At 32.0% G+C, this 22,522-nt stretch overlaps 1 protein-coding gene across 4 annotated transcripts in view; it reads right to left on the bottom strand.

Moving 5' to 3' along the window:
- Positions 1–14,242: 14,242 nt before the first annotated feature.
- The window catches only part of LOC142333570 (uncharacterized), an 85,721-nt gene continuing 77,441 nt past the window's right edge, over positions 14,243–22,522 (bottom strand). For all 4 annotated transcript variants that reach the window (XM_075380875.1, XM_075380877.1, XM_075380874.1 and 1 more), the window contains one exon: positions 14,243–19,438. The gene's annotated coding sequence lies outside the window, so the exon portion shown is untranslated. The remainder of the gene's footprint in view (positions 19,439–22,522) is intronic.

The following is a 22,522-nucleotide window of genomic DNA, read 5'->3' as shown; positions in this document are numbered from 1 at the left end:
TCACAATGCAACGAACAACATGTGAAACGATCGTAATTTGTTTGCAGTTATTTTTTTCTTTATCTGTAAAAAGTCTTTTTTTTTAATTAACTGTTTATTATTAGGTTAAATTAAAGTTTTTTTTTTTTTTTTGTTTTTGAACTCTAGTGAAATTAATATTGAATCAATCCAGTTATTTGTCAAGAAATGAATTATTTTATTTTGTCTGTATTTACAGCTTAGATCATGTTATTTCTTTAATTTAATAATCTAACTATTATCAACGTATCTTTAGTGTAGGGGACCAATACCTTGCTTTGTCTGCCAATACTTATTAAAAAATCATGATGTTGGTACCACCATGTAAACTCAGTCAGATACGATAATACAGCAACCTGGAGGGCTATGTTAAATCTGCAATTTGGAACACCCCAAAACCTCAAGGTAGGTATGTTAGTAGACAACAGTATGTTGTGCAGGTAGTTGGAAATCAATGTCATGTTACAATTTACTAGATGGTTAAAACTGTATGGTTAAACTAGATGGTTTATCATGTTTTACACATGATAAAGTACAGTTTACCAGGCAACTGTGTGGATAATCATGTTAATCTTACGCATAGATGTTCAGATGGATCTTCAAACTAGTAAAGTAACCCGTGAAGAAGGAAAACAAGTCTGAACTGTTATAAATAAACAGAGGTAAGACTGAAGCAGTCCAACCTCTGTTTGTAAAATGATGAACACAGTATCAAAGTACGAGAAGATACACAAAATCATTTTGCAACAGAGAACGATTATAGATGATTACAAATATTGATCAAACTTTAGTGAAATATTGGACAATACCTGTGTTCAGACATGAAATCAAGTAATGATTTCTTCTTTATTTAAAATTATTATTTTATCACTTATTATATCTTACACCTATCACTTAATTTTGTTACATTGTAATACTGGTCTAATTAATTAAGTTTTACTGTGATTTCTCTTAATATATCCAGGTAAATGTTGGAACAATTTTTTTTTATCTGTGGAATATCATATCTCTTTCTTTTTTCTGTTTAGCCTCCCAAACCACCGTAAGGTATTACTTCAGAGGATATTTATGAGTGTAAATGAAGTGTAGTCTTGTAAGTCTCAAGTTAAACATTCCTGAGATGTGTGGTTAATTGAAATCCATGTAAAGTAATTCCCTTTACTAGGATTTGAATCTTAGAACTCCCAACTTTGAAATCAGCTGATTTGCAATGACGAGTTCATAGAGTATCATATATATCCATCCTGTATGTGATCTATATAATATGTTATGTAATGATTACAATAAAAGAATTATTTTAGTTGACAACTACATTAAAAAACTTGTGTAATAAAATACTTAAATAATAAAATACATTTAAATCTTTTAATGCTCTCTTAAATTCAGATCTCAGTATTGTTTCTCCCATTTCATCCTCGTCAACTTCCTCTTCTTCCTCTATAACACTATTTTCTAATTCATTTCCTCCGTATAACTCTTCAATATATTCCACCCATCTATCAACTTTACCTTTCGTATTACATATTGGTGTACCATCTTTGTTTAACACATTATTAGATGTTAATTTATATACCCCAAAATTTTCCTTAACTTTCCTGTATGCTCCGTCTATTTTACCAATGTTCATTTCTCTTTCCACTTCTGAACACTTTTCTTTAATCCACTCTTCTTTCGCCAGTTCGCACTTCCTGTTTACAGCATTTCTTAATTGCCGATAGTTCCTTTTACTTTCTTCATCACTAGCATTCTTATATTTTCTACGTTCATCCATCAGCGGCAATATATCGTCTGAAACCCAAGTTTTTCTACCAGTTCTCTTTATTCCGTCTAAGTTTGCTTCTGCTGATTTAAGAATTTCTTTTTTAACATTCTCCCATTCTTCTTCTACATTTTCTACCTTATCTTTTTTACTCATACCTCTTGCGATGTCCTCCTCAAAAATCTTCTTTACCTCCTCTTCCTCAAGCTTCTTTAAATTCCACCGATTCATCTGACACCTTGTCTTCAGGTTTTTAAACCCCAATCTACATTTCATTATCACCAAATTATGGTCGCTATCAATGTCTGCTCCAGGGTAAGTTTTGCAGTCAACAAGTTGATTTCTAAATCTTTGCTTAACCATGATATAATCTATCTGATACCTTGCAGTATCGCCTGGCTTTTTCCAAGTGTATATTCTTCTATTGTGATTTTTAAATTGGGTATTGGCAATTACTCAATTATACTTCGTGCAAAGCTCTATAAGTCGGTCCCCTCTTTCATTCCTTTTGCCCAGCCCGTATTCACCCACTATATTTCCTTCCTTGCCTTTTCCAATCTCCAACTTCTATTAAATTTTCATCTCCTTTTACGTGTTTAATTGCTTCATCAATCTCTTCGTATACACACTCTACCTCATCATCATCATGGGCACTTGTAGGCATATAGACGTTAACAATCGTTGTCGGGTTAGGTTTTGATTTTATCCTTATTACAATGATATTATCGCTATGCGTTTTGAAATCCTCTACTCTCTTCCCTATCTTCTCGTTCATTATGAAACCTACTCTTGCCTGCCCATTATTTAAAGCTGAGTTAATTATTCTAATATCACCTGACCAAAAGTCGCCTTCCTCTTCCCACCGAACCTCACTAATTCCTACTACATCCACATTTATCCTATCCATTTCCCTTTTTAAATTTTCTAGCCTACCAACCTTTTTTAAACTTCTAACATTTCACGCTCCGACTCGTAGAATGTTATTTTTTAATTTTCTGGTGACCCCTTTCTTAGTAGTCCCCACCCGGAGATCCGAACGGGGGACTAGTTTACCTCCGGAATATTTTACCAAGGAAGGCGCCTCCATCATTGCTATATGAAAATGCAGAGAGCCACATTTTCTTGGGAAAAAAAAGCGGCTGTGGTTTTCCATTGCTTTCAGCTGCGCAGTACTCAGACTGAGTACTCGGACTGAGTGATGTTGATATGGCCGTTTAAGTCATTCTGACTCACACCCCTAACAACTACTGAAAGAGCTGCTGCCCTCTTTCAGGAATCATTTCTTAGTCTGGCTCTCAACAGATACCTCTCCGATATGGTTGCACCTTCGGTCCAGCTACTCTGTATCCCTGAGCACTCAAGCCCCCTCACCAACGGCAAGGTCTCATGATTCATAGAGGATTTATTTTCAGTCGGTATTTAAAATTGATACATTTTTTTCTTTCGACATGTTTCTTGTTTGACATGTTTTGTTTAAGTTTCTTTAACATTAGTAGGGAAGGATTGGCTAGTTTTTTTTTAATTATTTATATACATATATATTTTTATGATGACAGATATAAATTAAATTATAAAGGTAAGGGATTGATTAAATAATTCTAGATTCTTGCCAGTTGTTGAATCTTGTTTCAAAAAGTAGGTATGTTTATTAACAATTGGTTGACAATTTATTACTGGAATACAGTTAAATTAATGTGTTACAAAGAAACTACTTTTATATTTATGTATAAAAAAAAAAAGAACTTATATCCTATAGTTACAATATGAGGGTGAAATATTCTGTTTTGCAAATATGCTAAGTCTAACTAGGATTCAAACCCACAAACTTCCAGATGAATAGTTGAGAGAGATCTTACTATTGTTTTAAAAAAGTTGATGGTATTTTAGATGTATTTTATAAAAAAATAATTTATTTTGATTTTTTTAATTTAATTGAGAGAATAACATGTTGGTAATGAAATGTGTCTATTAATGTGATTAATGTAGATTAACTGTCATTTGTCGGTTGTTAAGAAGTAAATAATCTTAATTTTAAAAGTTGTAATTTTTCTTTTATATTATGTTAATAAGGTAGTAAAAAATGTATGTCAGAAAACTTTAAATATCACTATTTAATGTTTATTCGTTACATGATGCGTAGAATAAATTATATACATATACATATATATATATATATATATTATATATTATATATAAATAAATAATATATTTTAATCATAAAGATATTTAATTGTATTGATAATATACACAAATTTTGTTTTAAATAAATTATAAAAGAAGTATATGCAGATGAAATAAGAAGAGCAGAAATTATTGCATTTTAGTAGCAGATGCTTTTTTAAAGTTTATCAGAAAAAATTAAAGTAATAAACTATTTTTTAATTGTTATTGTTAATGTTATTGTTGAATAACATAATAACATTGTTATTGTTTAATTGTTATTGTTAATTAGTGGTGATATTATATAATATAAAATGAATTGTATATTTTAATGCACGCTTATGTACTGTACTGTTCACAAATTATTTGTGCCCTAAAATTTAGATAGTGTGCAATTCATAATTAATGAAGTTAATTGTTCCTTCAGTGATTATATTATTTAAAATTAATTATGTTTCATTGAATTAATTATTAATTACCATAATTAATTATTTTAATTTAACAAATTATTTATTATATTTTATTATATAAGTAATGGAGCTAGTCATTAATTTAATGTTTTGTATATATAATTTTAGTGTCAATAAATGATAATGATTTAACTGACTTTTTTTATTGTTGTACAATCCTGATTATCTGATCTACATCTTAGTCTGTATAAAGCATTGAATATATATTACAGAATTATATTCTTCATTTTTTTAAATTAATATCTTATTTATAAATATAATTTCTTTTCAGTAACATAAATAATAAACATGTATTTTTGTGTATTTTGAGAATAATGGTTTTTTCACTTAGTTCAGTAATCATGAAATGGGTTTATCACAAATGGCGTATTTAATTTTTCAACGAATTTATCACTTGCAATGGAATATGGCTTTCTTCACTTGTTTTATGCATTAGTTCATCCTTCGCTAAAGGAGAACAGTTTATTTTTAATGAATTACCATTAATTTATAATAATAAATAATTACTCACATATTTTAATCTTTGAAAATCCGATAGATTAAACTTATCATAATAATTTCCAATTATAGATTATCCTGCATCTTTGGTTGGTATAGAATTCTATAACTACATTAAAATATATTCTTTTAATAATTTGTTATTCCAGATTGTTTTCTGTTTTGAAATTTTGAATTACATTAAAAAATGTACCTGTAAACTTTGCTGTCCAGTACTGGAATGATTTAATCTTTGAAATACCTTTAATTCTTAAAAGAATACATTCTTATAATTATACAAGTAAGTATATTAATATAATATAAGCGTGTCCCAAAAAAAATCATCTGATTTGAATTATTTATATTTTGAAAACTATTCAATATAAAAACATAACATTAATTTTGTATTAAAGTTTTTCTACATAGAAAGTCATGGGTGCTCAACATACTCGGAATACATCCACACTAGTTGAATTCATCCCACACTTTTTTCTCGTTGGAATTGGGAAATTTGCCTAACCCAAATGCCCAGCAGCCCATACATACTGGGTGTGTGGGGTTCACCGTCTACTGCAGTGGTACCCACTAAAAACCACTCCCTCATGTGATGTGGTGTTGGAATTGCCATTAAAACATTACCTCAATATCATGTGCATCCCCACACCTTACATTCATACAAAACACATCTCATTCACATGCTACTGTACACTGTATGCAACTCTTCTAATATATACAAACTTCACTTATTTACATTTTTTTTTCACCCTACTCCCCTGGGCCAGACATACAATTAAGTAAAGCTGAGCCCAGGGTATATATATTTATTCTTTTTTATTTTGTCCTTTTACTCTAAGGCAGCCAACCTGCCAACTGGCAGTAAATCTGGCACGGCAGTTCGGCCCCCCCTGTTCAGATCTTTGATCTTTATTTTGCCTGCCTCTAATCTCCAGGAGGGAGTAACAAGGCCCAACTATGTCACTCCTGGGACTTTTTTTGTCCTTCAGTTTGAAGATGGCTGCCGTCACCTCATCTTGTGTGAAGCGCTTTCTGTCACACTTGATGTATTCAGTAGCACCGTTATCTTTGCAAGAAAACAATCTAATCAGTGGGAGTCTCTCTATCTCCTCCATGAGGATGGGGAGCCGCCTACTAAATCGCTTCATAGCGATTTGATAGGCTCGCCCTCATGGATCTGAATTGAGCTCTCTGCAGAATTTTCTCCATTTATTTTTTTAGACTGCTTGATTTCATAATTTAGTAAGTGTCATGAAGCTACATATCTTTTTGCGCAGCCTCTTCATATGCATCTCCTCCTGCAACCCTTAACCGCTATTTTTGGCATCATAAACTCTGAAGATCACTTTGCATATGCACTATTTGCACGGTCCACAAATATACTGAGTAAGAGCATCAAATTTCTACCATCTCTGCTCTGTCTGGCAACATTTTCAACGACAGTTGCAACTTGCCTTCATGTCAGTCTTAAAGGTTTCTGAATGGCTATCACACAAAACAATGGGTCTTCGATTTCTAACAGTGTGGCCAAGTGATTACTTGCCGTTTTGTCCTGCAGGACTGTCCAGTTACACTTGGAGCGCTCCCATCATCTGTCCATTATGGTTAAATCCAGAATTGAGATATGTCCCCTCGCCACACAGGTAGGTGTGTGGTCATTTAAGCAGTAAAGACAATTCACTGTCATGGGGTCTGAAAGAACCTTGCCGTGCAGTTTTTGTAAGGACTACTGGCGACAACAGCCTTACAATTCAAGTAACCCATCAGGATGATCTTCCTGGGCGTTTTGGCAATGACATCGTTGAATCTACCCACAAATGCCTCAAACTCATAAAAATTCACAGTTGGGACTGACATAGGCGGCGCCTATGTCAGTCCAACAGATATGATTTATGTGAAATCAGATATTTTTGCAAAACGTGGATTTCCTAGATGGTGGTAGGGTACATGATATCATAAAAAAAATTTATTTTTTTTAGGATATCATGTACCCTGAGAGCGTGAGAGACATAGAGAGAGAGACAATGAGTGAGAAAGAGAGAGTGATAGTGAGAGAGAAAGAGAGAGAGCGGCAGAGAGAGATAGAGACAAAGAGGGATAGAAACAGAGTGAGAGAGATTGAGAGAGAGAGAGAAAAAGAGGGCGAGAGAAAGAGACAACAACAGTCACAGAGAGAGAGAACGAGACAAAGAGAGATAGAGGGGTGGAGAGAAAGACAGAGAGCGAGAGAGACAAGAGGAGAGAGTGATACAGTGAGAGAGGCAGAAAGAGAGAGAACGAGAGAGAGAGAGAGATAGTGACATACAGAGAGAGAGACAGATAGAAAGTAACAGACAGAGCCAGAGAGAGAGAGAGTGAGTAAGAGTGTAAGACAGACAGAAAGAGACAGACAGAGAGAATGTGAGAGGCACATATAGAAAGAGAGAGAGAGCGACAGAGACAGAGTAAGAGTGTGAGACAGACAGAGAGAAAGTGAGAGGCACATAGAGAGAGAGAGAGAGAGTGTGAGAGACAGTGGCAGAGAGGCAAAAAAACAGAGAGTGAGAGAGAAAAACACAGAGAGAGAAAGAGAAAGACAGAGAGAGAGAGATATACAGTGACAGACAGAGAGAGAGAAAGAGATAGAGAGTGACAGACAGACAGATAGAGAGTGAGACAGAGATAGAGAGAGACGGACAGAGAGAGAGAGAGAGGCAGAGACAGATAGAAAGTGACAGATAGAGAGAGAATGACAAAGAGGGATAGAGACAGAGAGAGAAATAGAGCGAGGCGAAAAGGCAGAGAGAGAGAGAGAGAGAGAGAGAGAGAGAGAGAGAGTTTGACAGAGAGAGAATGAGAGAGAGAAAAACTCAGAGAGAGAAAGAGAAAGAGAGAGACAGACAGAAAGACAGAGACAGAGAGCGAGTAAGAGAGAGAGAGTGACAGAGAGAGAGAGACAGCGACAGAGACACAGATAAAAACAGAGGGAAAGGCAGCGAGTGAGAAAGACAGACAGAGAGAAAGAGTGATAGAGAGACAATGAGAGAGAGCGTGAGAGGCAGACAGAGAGAGAGTGAGAGAAGATAGACAGATAGAAAATGAAAGAGAGAGAGAGTGATAGAGACAGAGAGAGATTGAGCGAGAGAGAGAAACACACACACAAAGAGAAGAGAGAGAGAGAGAGAACGAGAGAGTGAGAGAGAGAGCGACAGAGAGAGAGAGAAAACGAGAAAGAGTGGGAGAGAGAGATAGGGAGAGAGAGAGAGAAAGAGACAACAACAGTGACAGAGAGAGACAACACAGAGAGGGAGAAAGAGAGAGAGACAGACAGAAAGACAGAGACAGAGAGAGAGACAGCGACAGAGACAGATAAAAACAGAGAGAGAAAGACAGGGAGAGAGACAGAGAGACCGAGAGAGCGTGAGAGACAGTGAGAGCGAAGATAGACAGATAGAAAGTGCAAGAGGGAGAGAGAGAAAGAGTGTGAGACAGACAGAGAGGGAGTGAAAGGCACATAGAGAGAGAGTGATTGAGAGAAAGAGAGAGAGACAAAAAGAGAGAGTGATACAGTGAGAGAGACAGAGAGTGAGAGAGAGAACGAGAGAGAAAAACTGAGAGAGAGAGAGAACGAGAGAGAAAAACTGAGAGAGAGAGAGAACGAGAGAGAAAAACTGAGAGAGAGAGAGAACGAGAGAGAAAAACTGAGAGAGAGAGAGAGAGAGAGTGAGAGAGAGAGACTGAGAGAGCATGAGAGACAGAGAGAGAGTGAGAGAGAGACAACGGGTGAGAAAAGAGAGAGTGAAAGAGGCACAGAGAGAGAGAGAGAGTGAGAGAGAGACTCACAAAGAGAGAGCGAATGGGAGAGAGTCCGACCGAGGCAGAGACAGCGACCTGTGTCGCTGTCTCTGCCTCTCTCTCTCTGTAGAGAGATAGATAGATAGATAGTCTCTCTCTGCTATCTCTCTCTCTGTAGAGAGAGATAGACAGAGTTACGGATTGACATAGAGAGAGGGAGAGACAGTGAACGAGGGAGAGAGAGATAGGTAGAGTGGGGGAGAGAGACAGAGACAGAGAGAGAGAAACAGAGAGAGGCGAATATAAAGCGATAAAGAGAGAGAGACAAAGAGAGTGCGAGTTACAAAGAGAGAAAGACAGATAGAGATTGAGAAAGAGAGAGAGGCAGATAGAGAGAAAGATTCAGAGGCAGAGAGAGAGAGTGCGACAAAGATAGAGTTAGAGACAGAGAGAGAGAGAGAGAAAGAGAGACAAAGAGAGAGAGAGAGACAGAGAGAGCATCAGAGACAGAGAGAGAGAGACAATGAGTGAGAAAGAGAGAGTGATAGTGAGAGAGAAAGAGAGAGAGCGGCAGAGAGAGATAGACAAAGAGGGATAGAAACAGAGTGAGAGAGAGTGATAGAGAAAGAGACAACAACAGTGACAGAGAGAGACAGTGATAGAGAGAGGGATACTGACGGAGAAAGAGCGACAGAGGGAGAGAGAAAGAGAAAGAGAGAGAGACAGACAGAAAGATACAGACACACACAAAGAGAGACAGAGACAGCGACATAGAGACAGAGGGAGGCAAATAGACAGAGAGATAGTGAGAGGGGGTGAGACAGAGAGAGACAGATAGAGAGAGTGACAGAGAGAGAGACAGTGTGATAGAGAGAGAGAGAGGGGAGTGGTAGAGAGTGCAAGACAGAGAGAGAAACACAGAGAGGCGAAAAGACAGAGAGAGAGAGAGAGAGAGAACGAGATAGAGAAAAACAGAGAGAGAAAGAGAAAGAGAGAGAGTGAGAAACAGAGAGAAAGAGAGGGACAGAGAGACAGATAAAAACAGAGAGAGAGAAGAGAGACAGATAGAAAGTGAAAGAGAGAGATAGTGACAGAGGGACGCAGAGACAGAGAGACACAGTGAGAGAGAGAGACCTACAGAGAGAGAGAGACAGAGCGACAGGGAGAAAGACAGAGAGACAGAGTGAAAGAGAGAGAGAGTGTGACAGCGAGAGAGGGGGAGAGCATGAGACAACGAGAGAGAGAGAGACAGTGAGAGAGAGTGACAAAGAGGGATAGAGACAGTGAGAGAGAAAGACAGAGTGACAGTGAAAAAGAGAGAGAGGGAGACTGAGAAAGAGAGGGATAGTGAGAGAAACAGAGAGAGAGTGAGCGTGAGAGGGAAAGACAGAGAAAGCGGGGGAGAGAGAGAAGGAAAGAGAAAGACAGAGACAGCGACAGAGTCAAAGAAGGAGAAAAAGACAGAGAGAGAGAGAGAGAGAGAGAGACACGCACACACACACACACACACAGAGACAGAGAGTGAGAGAGACACAAAGACACAGACAGACAGACAGCCAGTCAGACAGAGACAGATATTCAGACACAGACAGAGATAGAGTGAGGAGGGAATACATCCAAAATTGCCTCGTTTGCGAGTTATGGCTAATGGAAGATGTGGCTCAGATTTCAGCTACCTCTGTGAAATGAGGTCGAACTGAAATTTATAGGATGTTAATTAAGCGGCAGAATTAGTGATTTGTTATGGTTGTTGAGCTTTCTTTTTTCCTGTTTAGCCTCCGGTAATTACCTTTCAGATAATACTTCATAGGATGAATGAGGATGATACGTATGAGTGTATATGAAGTCACAAGTCTTGTACAGTCTCAGTTCGACCATTCCTGAGATGTGTGGTTAATTGAAACCCAAACACCAAAGAACACCGGTATCCACAATCTAGTATTCAAATCCGAGTAAAAATAACTTACTAGGACTTGAATGCTGGAACTCCCGACTTACAAATCAGCTGATTTGTGAAGACGCATTCACCACTAGACCAATCCGGTGGGTTATGGTTGTTGACCTAAAAAAATCGAATAAAACAGGTCTCAGAACCGTAACTTCAGTAGGTTTTGAGAAATCTGCGGTGAAAACCAATAAATTGGAGGAAAAAACTCTATTTTTTACGTTTGATGTACAATAATTTTGTTAAGTGGGTTATGAACACATAAAAATTTTAAGCAGAACTTGTTGACAACTTAATTAATTATGAACAAATTAGTTTAACATAAGTTGAATAAAATAAACAGAATTTAGAAAAATTAGAATCTTTAACACTAGACCAAAGTGTATATGTAGAGGTTTATAAAAGATGTTCAAAAACGAGCCCGGCATTTTCAACACATTCTTGGCACACCTCTGTACTGCTTTTTAGTTCTCAGGGCTGTCCTTTGTTGGTCAGCCGCACCCATAATGCGGACAATTAATTCCTCAAGAGAATGAATTTTTGTTTTTTATACAATATTTTTCATCCATCCCCAGATGCGTTTCCAGATTATCGCGTTTCACGGAACTATATTCTGAATATGAACGAAATCAGACCATAAATATGTTTTTTTTTTTTAATATCACGGCCACACCAACACCTAGGAGGTCCATGTTTTGCAAAAATATCTCATTCACGTAACTAATATATATTCTGTACCAAATCTGAACATAAATAATATTTTTTTGAAATATCTCGACTCCACCGTCTTTAGCAGGTTCATGTCTTGCAAGAATATCTCCTTTAACGTAACTAAAATTTATTCTGAATATCAGCCAAATCGTAGTATAAATAATTTTTTTGGGAAATATCACAATCTCACAACTACCTAGGAGATCCATGTTTTCCAATAATATTTCGTTTCACTTCACTAATATATATTCTGAATATGTAACAAATCGGACCATAAACACATTTTTTTTTAAAAAATATCACGACCCCACAATCACCTAGCAAATCCATGTTTCCCAAAAATTTCTCCTTTCACGTAAGTAATATATATTCTGAATATGAACCAAATTGGATCATAAATAAATTTCTTTTGAAATATCATGACTTTAACACCACCTAGTAGGTCCATGTCTTGCAAAAATATCTTGTTTCATGTAATAATTATTATTTTGAATATGAGCCATACCGGACCATAAATAATTTTTTTTTTATATATCATGATCGCACTACCATTTAGCAGATCCATGTTTTGCAAAAATATTTCGTTTCACGTAACTAATATATATTCTGAATATGAACCACATCTGACCATAAATACATTTTTTTATATATCATGACCCCACCACCACCTAGGAGGTCCATGTTTTGCAAAAATATCTCGTTTCATGTAACTAATATATATTCTGAATATGAACCATATCTGACCATAAATATTTTTTTTAAATATCGCAACGCCACCACCATATAGCAGGTCCATGTTTTTCAAAAATATCACGTTTCAAATAACTAATATATATTATGAATATGAAGTTACCATTCAGGTATTACTTCAGAGGATGATATGTATGAGTGTAAATGAAGTGTAGTCCTGTACAGTCTCAGTTTGACCGCTCCTGAGTTGTGTGGTTAATTGAAACCCAACCGCCAAAGAATACCAGTATCCACAATCCAGTATTCAAATCTATATAAAAATAACCGCTTTTACTAGGACTTGAATGCTGGAACTCTCAACTTCCAAATAAGCCGATTTGGGAAGACATGTTCACCACTAGACCGACCCGGTGGGTTACTTGAGTAGAAGATTAGAAAAAATAATTCTAACCTTGAACAAATGCAAGAAATGAACATTTAAAAATTGTTTTAAATGCTTACAAAAAATTTAAATTCTTTAAGACTGTTTAAAAATTCATTAACTGTGTAATATTGTTTCTGTAAAATAAAAACCTTTCGTTATGTTTTATAAATAAATTGGTGGGAAGATAGTTTAAATAGTTCAGCAATTCATTAAAAATGGCAACAGAGACGTAAGACTCTTTTTTATAAGCTGAGGTATTGTGAAAATTTACCTGTAAAATGTTCTTTTGTCTGGTTTGGAAATTGTTATTTTTTTTTAATAAGCGATTTTTTTCTGTTAGTGACTGATTTCATAATTATAAACACAAGTATTAGTTAAAATTTTTAATTTTCTAAATACACAATCCATATTTATAGCCATTTTTTATTTTGAATACTTAAGTTTTTGAGGGAGCCCTAAGAAATGACATTACACTTCAGAGAGGAATATACATAAATATTTATATATGTTTAATAATGATGATAAACTCAGTATTCTACTAAGGTACTTCAAGTATAACAATACAGTTTCATTTTTTTAACTAACAAAATCAATTTGTTCATTCCAAGCAAATTATTCATCTAATAAAATAGCCAAAAAGGAGATGCTTTTACTGTATGAGACTCAAAAATCCTGTTATTAGGTGATGGAAAAATTATGCAATCAGCAATGTTAATCAAAAATACTGTCATGATGTTCTTAACAGCTGAACTCTTGTTCTTCCAATCCACGCTCTTTTTTTTTTTATTCCACTTAATAATGGTGAATCCACATCTCATCATAGGTTAGAATATTGTCAAAAAGCATCACCTCCTGGGTGAAACCATTATTTCAGTTCTGGGCATATGCAAAGTGTTGTCTCCTTATGGTGGTCTATCGACTCTTTTGGAAACCATCTTCTGTTTGTTTTACGGTATGTGCTTTTAGGCAGTCCTTATATTCACAATTATATACCAGTATATAACTGTGAATATATACATAAATTTTTAAATGTTAACTTAACCTTAATTTATATTTATGAATGTGTAGTCTTGTTAAAAAGAATAGTAACTTATCGTTTACCTTATTGTTTCTATCAAAAAACGACCGCAAAACCTTTTTCCTCTTTACGTATTTAACTCAATACTTGGGCTCACAAGAAAGGGCCTTATTATGCTTCTTATTCCATATCTAATAAATTATCCATCTATTAAAAAAATCTTCTGACTAATTTATTTAAAATACAAGTAAAAAATCTTATCTTACAGAAACAATATTACTCTGTTGATGAATTTTTAAATAATACTAATTTAAAAATTGAAAAAACCCTGAATCTTCTGTAACTGTTAAACTTGTACATAAACATGTGCTACACAATAATCTTCATTAATGCCTTTTGATTTTTGAATTATTTGGCTGTTATCTTTTGTATTTAATATCTTCATACATTTTACAAAACATAATTTCATGATTTTATATTGTACGTAAATAAATAATATGGACTTTAATCGCTTCTAATTTTTATTTTCTAATCGTGCATTTTGTGATGCTACTCTGATTGCATGTAATTATACAATAAATTATTTATAATAATTATAATTAAAATAATCATTAGCAGAGGATGTGGGGTGATGAGACGTATAAGGATGTGGATTTATTAAGAATTCTCGTTTTCTTAATAAATTACCTGTTGCAAGCAACATATTTGAAAAATTAATATATGTATATCGTATCAAACATGTTAATCACAGAATATAATTAAAGTTAGAAGAGTAAGCCAGTCAAAAAGTAAAATAAATCTTTATTATCCTCAAATAACACAGTTACAATTAAACAAGATAGAAAACTCAGCCGATTATTTCAAGTACATAACCTAATCTTTATTTGTAACGTAAACCTAATCTTTATTTATAATTATAACATTCAAAACATAAATTATTTTAAATCTACATTTGATTCGATAAAAAATAAAAAGACATTTCAATCCTATTTTCTCCTGTATGCATCACATTCAGTTTAATATTCTATTAAACTGTAATATTTTGTCTCTATATTTTAGTATAAATATATATTATTCTGATTTGATTATAAGATAAAAAATTACGCTAAGCAAACCGTGTTTTTCATGGTACTGAATTAAGGATAATTTATATACACAGTATTCATGAAGTATAGTAACACTGAAATAAATTTCAACTCTTAAAATGAGATTCAGCAAATGGTTTTACCTAAAAAAAATAAATTTTTTGGTTAAAAAACCTACCGCATCCCAAGGTCCCCTCCTCTTCAGGGCCAATTCAAAAATGTTTAAAGGAAAAAGGAAAGGTTAGAGTTGAGATACGTTATTCTAATAGGTGACTCTAACTAAAATGGTGGTCATTTAATTTTTTTTCAGTTATGTACAAAAGTAACTCTTAAACAGCAGTTATTATTATTTTTTTAATACTGGTAGCATGTCATTTTAATAATTAAATACGAATGTTTTAACACGATTTGAAATGTGCTGTTGTATGAGAAAATAAATGAAATTCAAAATTAAAGAGAAAGAGTCATGGGAAATTAGAGTTGTTTTAGAGGATACATATTAACAATATCTGTAATCAAACAAACAAGAAGAGTAATGAAGTTTATTAAATACGATAAAAGAATTTCAAGGTTTTTTGTTTGCATGTTCATTAATAAATTTAAATTATACTATATAATATCATTTCGTAACATATCCTTTATGATTTTTTTTCTCTGAGCCCCCTTCAAAAAAAAAATTCAAATTCTGACGCCTATCCCTCACTTTTTCTGTTTAGTCTCTGGAACCACCTTAAGGAATAAACTCTGAAGTAATAACTTCAGAGGATGAATGAGGATGATATGTATGAATGTAAATGATGTATATTCTTGTACAGTCTCAGGTCGACCGTTCCTGAGATAAATTGACCGTTCCTGTGGTTAATTGAAACTGAACCGCCATAGAATACCAGCACCATCTAGTATTCAAATCAAAATAAAAGTAACTGCCTTCACTAAGGACCAATCTAAACCAGATTTAATCGGGAAGATTTCCTGATATATTTTTGCTTTCAATTTTCATCATTCAAAAAATATTTTTCACACAAGATGTACAGTTTTGAACACCTAATAGTCTCATTCCAAGACGTCGCCTGCCAAGGGAACCCACCCTAGTTTCGGAGGGCATGCCATAGGCACACCGGGAGAAGCTACTAATATAAATTAAAATAATTAAATTAATAAATAGCACACATAATAAATAAAGAACCCGACTTAATAGAGAAGGAGATGAAATCTGGCAGAAAATAGTGATACATTTTCTGTCATAAGTTGGTTATTTGTCAATCGATTTTCAAAACTAAGGTGTCATTTTGTTCTAAAAAAAATGCTTAGCATTTTCTTAAGAACACATAATTTGATAAAAATTTACACGGTCACCGTTAACATTAATATAGTGAAATACTAAAATAATATAAATAAATAATTAATAAAATGAAATATTTTATTTATTAGACAATGTTGTTAAAAATGTGTGTGTATCATCCTCATTCATCCTCTGAAGTTATTGTTCACTTCTCAATCCGATTTTCATATATAAATTTATTAATAAATGCAAAATGCCGGAGAGAAGGAAAATCGAAGGGAAATGTAACAGTTTTCCTTAAGAAACTTTCTGTTCACTTTTACACCTAGAATCTGTAATGTATAAGCCTACCGTTTTAGATACACACCTGTTTACAATTGGCAATTCTTCAGAATGTCTTAACATCACGACCAAGTGCAAAATAAAATTCATTTCACAACAGAAATTCTATGAATACCTTTAAACAGTATCAGAAATAAGTTAAATTAATTAATATTTTTAATAATTTTTTTATTTTAATTTCTGCTGACACAGGGGGAACCCGATGGGTTAAGTCCTACAGGATAATTTACAGAGAGGTAGTCAGTCAACTCCCATGGATCTTGGGTCAATTGATGTGCTGCTTAATGGCAGTTTCGGTTGCTCCAGGGGTGCTTAAATAAAATTAAGGGAGAAAAAAGGGAATGTTGGTATTGTGAAGCCGTTGTTTTTCACATATATTTATGTTTTATTTACTTTTTAAATTTTAATATCGGGGTCCTTTGCATCCTGTAAGTATGTTCAGTGTTTGTGTCTAAATTTTCTGTCTTGTTTAGTTTGGTGTTTTTAAATAAAATGTAAGGGCCCTTTCCACCCTTACATATGACAAACCTGATTGTGATTTAATCCCTATTTTACAGAGTGTGATGAGGGCTAATGACTGTAGCAGTTGATGCTCATATAACCAAAAAAATAATAATAATATCCTCGAGAAAAGATTTTATTAATATTATTTTTAAATTTAATAATAAACATAAAATGGGTATAATTCGTATTAAAATAATCAGAAGTACAAATTTTTTTATATTTTAATTTATTATTCAGGAAAAATCACAATATTTAATTAAACAAAAGCTATGAAAATTTTAACATCTTTTTTTTAAATAGATTTTTTTTGTACAGATATTATATGTTAATCACTTTAAAACTGATATTATTGTGAATTAAAATTGCATAAAATTATAGAATACTACTTATACCTGTGATTTCAATTCAATTTGTATAAGTATTTTATTATAAATAAAAATAAATAAGCTACATTAATTATTATTTATAATTTATACCTCCAAGACGGATGTCAACAACTATAGAAGTATTTCATTGTTGACAGTGACTTATAAAATACTGTGAAAATGTTATTGAATAGATTAGAACCCCAAATAGATCACATATAGAAGGGTGTGAAGAAGGATTTAAAAAAGGACGATCATATTCAGAATAAATACAAAGTCTGATCGATTCTAAAATATTACGTATCCAGAAACAAACCTTTCTTATATCTTTTACAAAATTTCAGAAAGCGTATGATTTTGTGGACAGAGACTTTTTTCAAATTTTGAGAGAATATGAGTTGACCAGAAAAATTTGAACCTCATTAAACTCACTCTTACAAACACATTCTCTAAATTTAAAATTACAGCAAATATAGGCAAAACTTTCCTAGTCAAAAAAGGGCTGAGACGAGGTGATGAACTATCACCGAACCTATTTAAACTGGTTTTGAACAAAATAAAGAAAATCTTTTGTGAGATGGATGATTTGAGTGCAAAGATCAGATACAAAAACCGAAACATCAAAATAGGATGCCTATTTTTTGTTGAAAACCTATATAAATAATTATAATATTATAGTAATATTTTACATTCACAATAATATTTTATACAATGATATTTATTTAATACAAACATTTTTATTATTTATGTATAAATGGCAATTTTTTAATATATTTTTTTAATTTTTGTTAACGTTTTTAACATATTGAAATGCCATACAAAAATATAAGCTAAAACAATCATTTTGTTATATTTTGGTTAAAACTATACCTTTCAATCCCCATGCACAACAAACAGCTTTTGTCATAATGCATTTCATTTTGTAACACAAATCAATAAATATTAATACATATCAATTAGTTCTGTTTTATCAATCTATCCAACCACCCCAAGGGGCCTGCACCATATCAATCTGTAGTTAAAATAAACATAACAATTACTTAACAATTACATAACAATTACAATTATATATATATATATATATATATATTGTATATTACAATAGAAAATTATAAGAAACTTTTATCATATTCGCTGTTATATGTCATTACGGCCTGCTTATTATAATAACTTTTAAAAAAATTATCCAAGTATAACTGTTCAATATTACCAAAAGATGTCAAAGTAATTGTAAGCGGTTAAAACCATGTCAATATAAAAACACCATTACATGTATGTATGTATACATACATACATATATATAAATATATTTTTTTATCTGAAATGGAATATTAATAGTTTCAACAAAAAAAATCTGTATGACACCATAATTATTAAAATTAGTAATAACATACAAAATAATATACAAATGTATCAGAATAAATTGTGAAGATATAAATCACATTTAAAGTTTATGATCATAAAAATGTTATATGTAAAAGAAATTAACAAAAAATGACCAGTAATTTACCATCAATTTATTTAAAAGATTTATTAAATATACCAAAGCGATACAAGAATATTTAGTATTTTGGCAATGAATCTTTGCAGATGATCTACTAAAAATATCAATTGTCAATTTACAGAAAAACTTTGTAATTAAAATAAACATTTTTATATAAATAGGGAATACAAGTAAAGTAATCAGCAACAGATTGTCATTATTAAACCAGAACCAAATATCTAGAAAAAAAGGAAAAACATTAAGAATAATTTTTAAATTATTAAGCAAATAAAAACAAACACGGGAAAGAATTACAATAAAGGAATCAACACTTTTAAATCAACAAATTATTTTGTAAACAAAAAATAAAGAAACAATTATTTGATATTATAAAAAGAAATAAGTAAAGTAATTACAGTAAAAAAAGCAGTAAAGTAATCATAATAACTTTTAAACCAAATAACATTACTTGACATAAAATACAAAACATTAAAAAAAAATTGCATAATTAAAACAGAAGTATTAATAGTATTTATAAATTAAAGATAATAATTATTAGGTACAGTATATAAAATAATGGCCAATCATAAATAAAATTCAAAAAAGGTAGACCGAACAAACAATTGTACCAGTGTAAAGTAAATAGAAAATGAGCTCATTGTAAAAAAAATAGGAAAACTTAATGTTATAATAATTATTTTATCTCCTCTTAGCAGGTAGTGTTGCTTGAGTATGATGCATGCAGCCTTCTACGTTTTCTGGCCAATCACAGACATTTTCAGAGTGAACAAAAGATTTTATGGGAATAGCGTATGATGTTTTCTTTCACCTTCACACATATAGTACAAAGTGCAATCTGCTTTATCTCGGTGGTATGATATTTAATCGTCTTCCTCTTCACATGACACTGCATTTCCTGTGGAAAAAATATATTCATTATACTCTTAGTTTTCCGAACAAAAATATTCAAATTTTTAGAGATTTTGCTGGTTTTGCAGCTTAAAAAAGGAAATTATATCATATTTTTCCTGGTGTACACTATCTTTTCCATTATTTTTTATGATTATGATGCACATACAGCAACAACTGAGATAAAGATAACACCTGTCAGACTAACTTTCTCTGATAATAATGATGTTCACTATACACAATGAACAGTGAACAGAGTCCCCACAGTGAACAGAGTGAAAATGTAATTTGTAGTACTGAACATCACCAGTATTTTTTTTAAACAAATGCAAAAGTATATTCATTTAAGTGAAGAAGGCACAGGAAAATCTCTAATAAGCCCATCGTGAAATACTAGGTATTTTTGAGTACAGCTATGTCATTTTGCGAGTGACTTGTGACACACATTAAGTTGCCTATTACAATAACAATACTCACACGTAAATTACATAGTTACTACTGATCATAAAATATGCTTTTGGATTTAGCAGAAATATAATTATTTTATCTAAACGTTTTTTAAAATTTAAACTACAGTCCAACTCTTGAAAAGTAATAACAAAAATGATTTTTCAATTACGAAAAACCTATAAAATTGTACATGTAAACTAAATTTTATGCCCGATTACTATAGTAATTACATTGCTTTCAACATAAGAGTTCTGTAACTCCTGGGTGATCTCAAACATTTCTGAAAATAAAATGATGTTAAGTAAGGATCACCTACTATGTTAACTGTTCTTAACACTGATAAAGCCACTGAAAACTATTAATCATCAAAGTTAAATTACAAGGTTATGTGCCTTTATGATAGACATTTGAAAGACAGAAATGAAACTACTCTGGTTTTGATGTGGTTGTTCCCGAGCGTGTAATTCTATTCTCATAGTATCCAGTAGATACTGACCGCATCAGTTGACAATACTTAAAAAATATATAAAAAATAAAATAGTTTTCAGTAATTAAAAGTAAATAAGCAAACCGCAGTTTTAGATCTACCTGTAGGAAAACATTTGAAGAATATTTAAAAAGTTACAGGATTAAAAGAACATTTCAAACAATAGATTAAACTCATTTTTCGTATACAATACCAGGCTTCCATGGATCCAAAAAATTTTGATTGTTGAAAAAAAACAAAAAAAAATTTATACAAATAGATATTATTGTAAATTGTAGTTACGTACCAAATATTATAGTGTATCAATCACGATTGATAGGCTTTTTTATATTTATAAGTTTCATATCTAAATTCTAATGCTAGTTTCTAATTTAATTTTTTAGGTCCTGTTATTCAGTGTTTCATGATGCACTACATATTTGTCAGGATATAACTCAACTGATCTGAAATTTTCTTTCTCTGTAAGTAAATAAATGAAGAGAAAGAAGCAGGCTGGTAGACAATATAATAATATTTGCTAAACAACTATAGAACAGGGAATAGAAACGTTGAAGGAAATTGATATACTTTGATAGGTTTGTGAACTGCATTGCTCCATCCATCTCTCAGCAATTATCTAAAAGGTATGTGGCCCCCTTGTGTGGCCTTGTAGTATTTGTTTACAAAGGTGTTGACAGGTCTTGAAAATTTCAATAATCGGTTTGGAAGGATGAATATTTTTGTGTTTTATATAGGTACGTAGAATGCAGTCATGAGCAGAATGTCTGTCATGTTATTTAGGTATGTCTACATTTGGGAGATTTATAGAGAAGATTGTGTCGCATCCAGTTACTTTTAAGATAATATCTACAATTGTAATTAAAAGAAACAAGTAAATAACCACACTTAAATACAATTCGTGTCTGAGTGTGGCTCAAAGAACTGTAATTCATTACTGCTAGTAAAGAATATAAAAAGCTAATATAGAAAGTAATTTTTATCTTAAATTTCAAATTTATTGTACCTTTTTATCACAAATAATAGAAAATTCACTTTCATTTGTTTTAAATAAATACTGATAAAGCTCTACAGCATTTTTATAGATTTCTCAAGTTTATACATTTTGTTGATGTCAATAATAATAATAATAATTAACAATCTCTTTTGATTAATGATAATTTGTGTTTAATAATTTTAATTATTATTTAATTATAATTTTATTTTTTTAAACTAATTGAATTATCTTTTGAACGATATATTTATTGTTCTTAACACAAAATTAAAACAATAATAGATAATTTAAAAAAGTATAACAAAAGAACTGAAAATTATATATTTGGTTGAGCAACATTCTAGTAAGTAAAATTCAGTAAAATAATAATCAGGAAAAAATGAAAGTATAGAGAAGATGAGACTTATAGTGGTGAAAGAAGTTATAATGAAATAAGGAAAGATGTAAGGAACAAGAAAAATATTCAGTAAATAAAATAATACAAATTTACAGAAATGGAAGAACCGTACAAATTTATGGCACTTCATTTTGATGAATTTGATATTTTATTTTGTTTACTTTTTTGTATGTAAAGTCTTAAAATATCCATCTTATCATAAATCTCAAATACAATTTACTTAAAAATTATATTACGTTAGGGCACAATTACAATTAGGCACTTACATCGGTTCAATTTCAGTCGGACAATTCCTGAGAAAGTTCTGTATTCTTTATCCTTATGAAAAAAGTAAAAAAAACAGTAATATGTAGGGGGTTCAAATCCATTAAAAGTTATACTTTTAGCTAGCTACTTGAATCTGAGGTAGTAGCATCGCAAATCAATTAATATCAGGAATATTATCTATTCACTCAAGTAAAGGATTACCACCACTTAACCCTCCATTGGGGGATCTGGGTGAATGGTGTATAATGCAGTCAGATAATTCCACAGGGCATACAATTTTAGGAATGGATGACTGTTTTGCTTAATAAAGAAAGGCTAAATTTGTTTTCAGGTAGCTGTTTAATACGTAAAGAATAGAGATATGGATATGATATGATAAAAAAAAAGTAAAGGTTATTTGGATACTCAAAATTCACAAAAAAATCTATCAAATAATATTTCTATTCTACTCCACAGTTAAACTAATTTTAAAACTACAGCTTGGAACAATAAGATAATT

Source organism: Lycorma delicatula, chromosome 13 (genome assembly GCF_047948215.1).
Source record: "Lycorma delicatula isolate Av1 chromosome 13, ASM4794821v1, whole genome shotgun sequence".
NCBI classification, from domain to species: Eukaryota; Metazoa; Arthropoda; class Insecta; order Hemiptera; family Fulgoridae; genus Lycorma; species Lycorma delicatula.
Note: the sequence above shows the minus strand (reverse complement) of the source record. Positions and strands in the feature narration are given on the sequence as shown.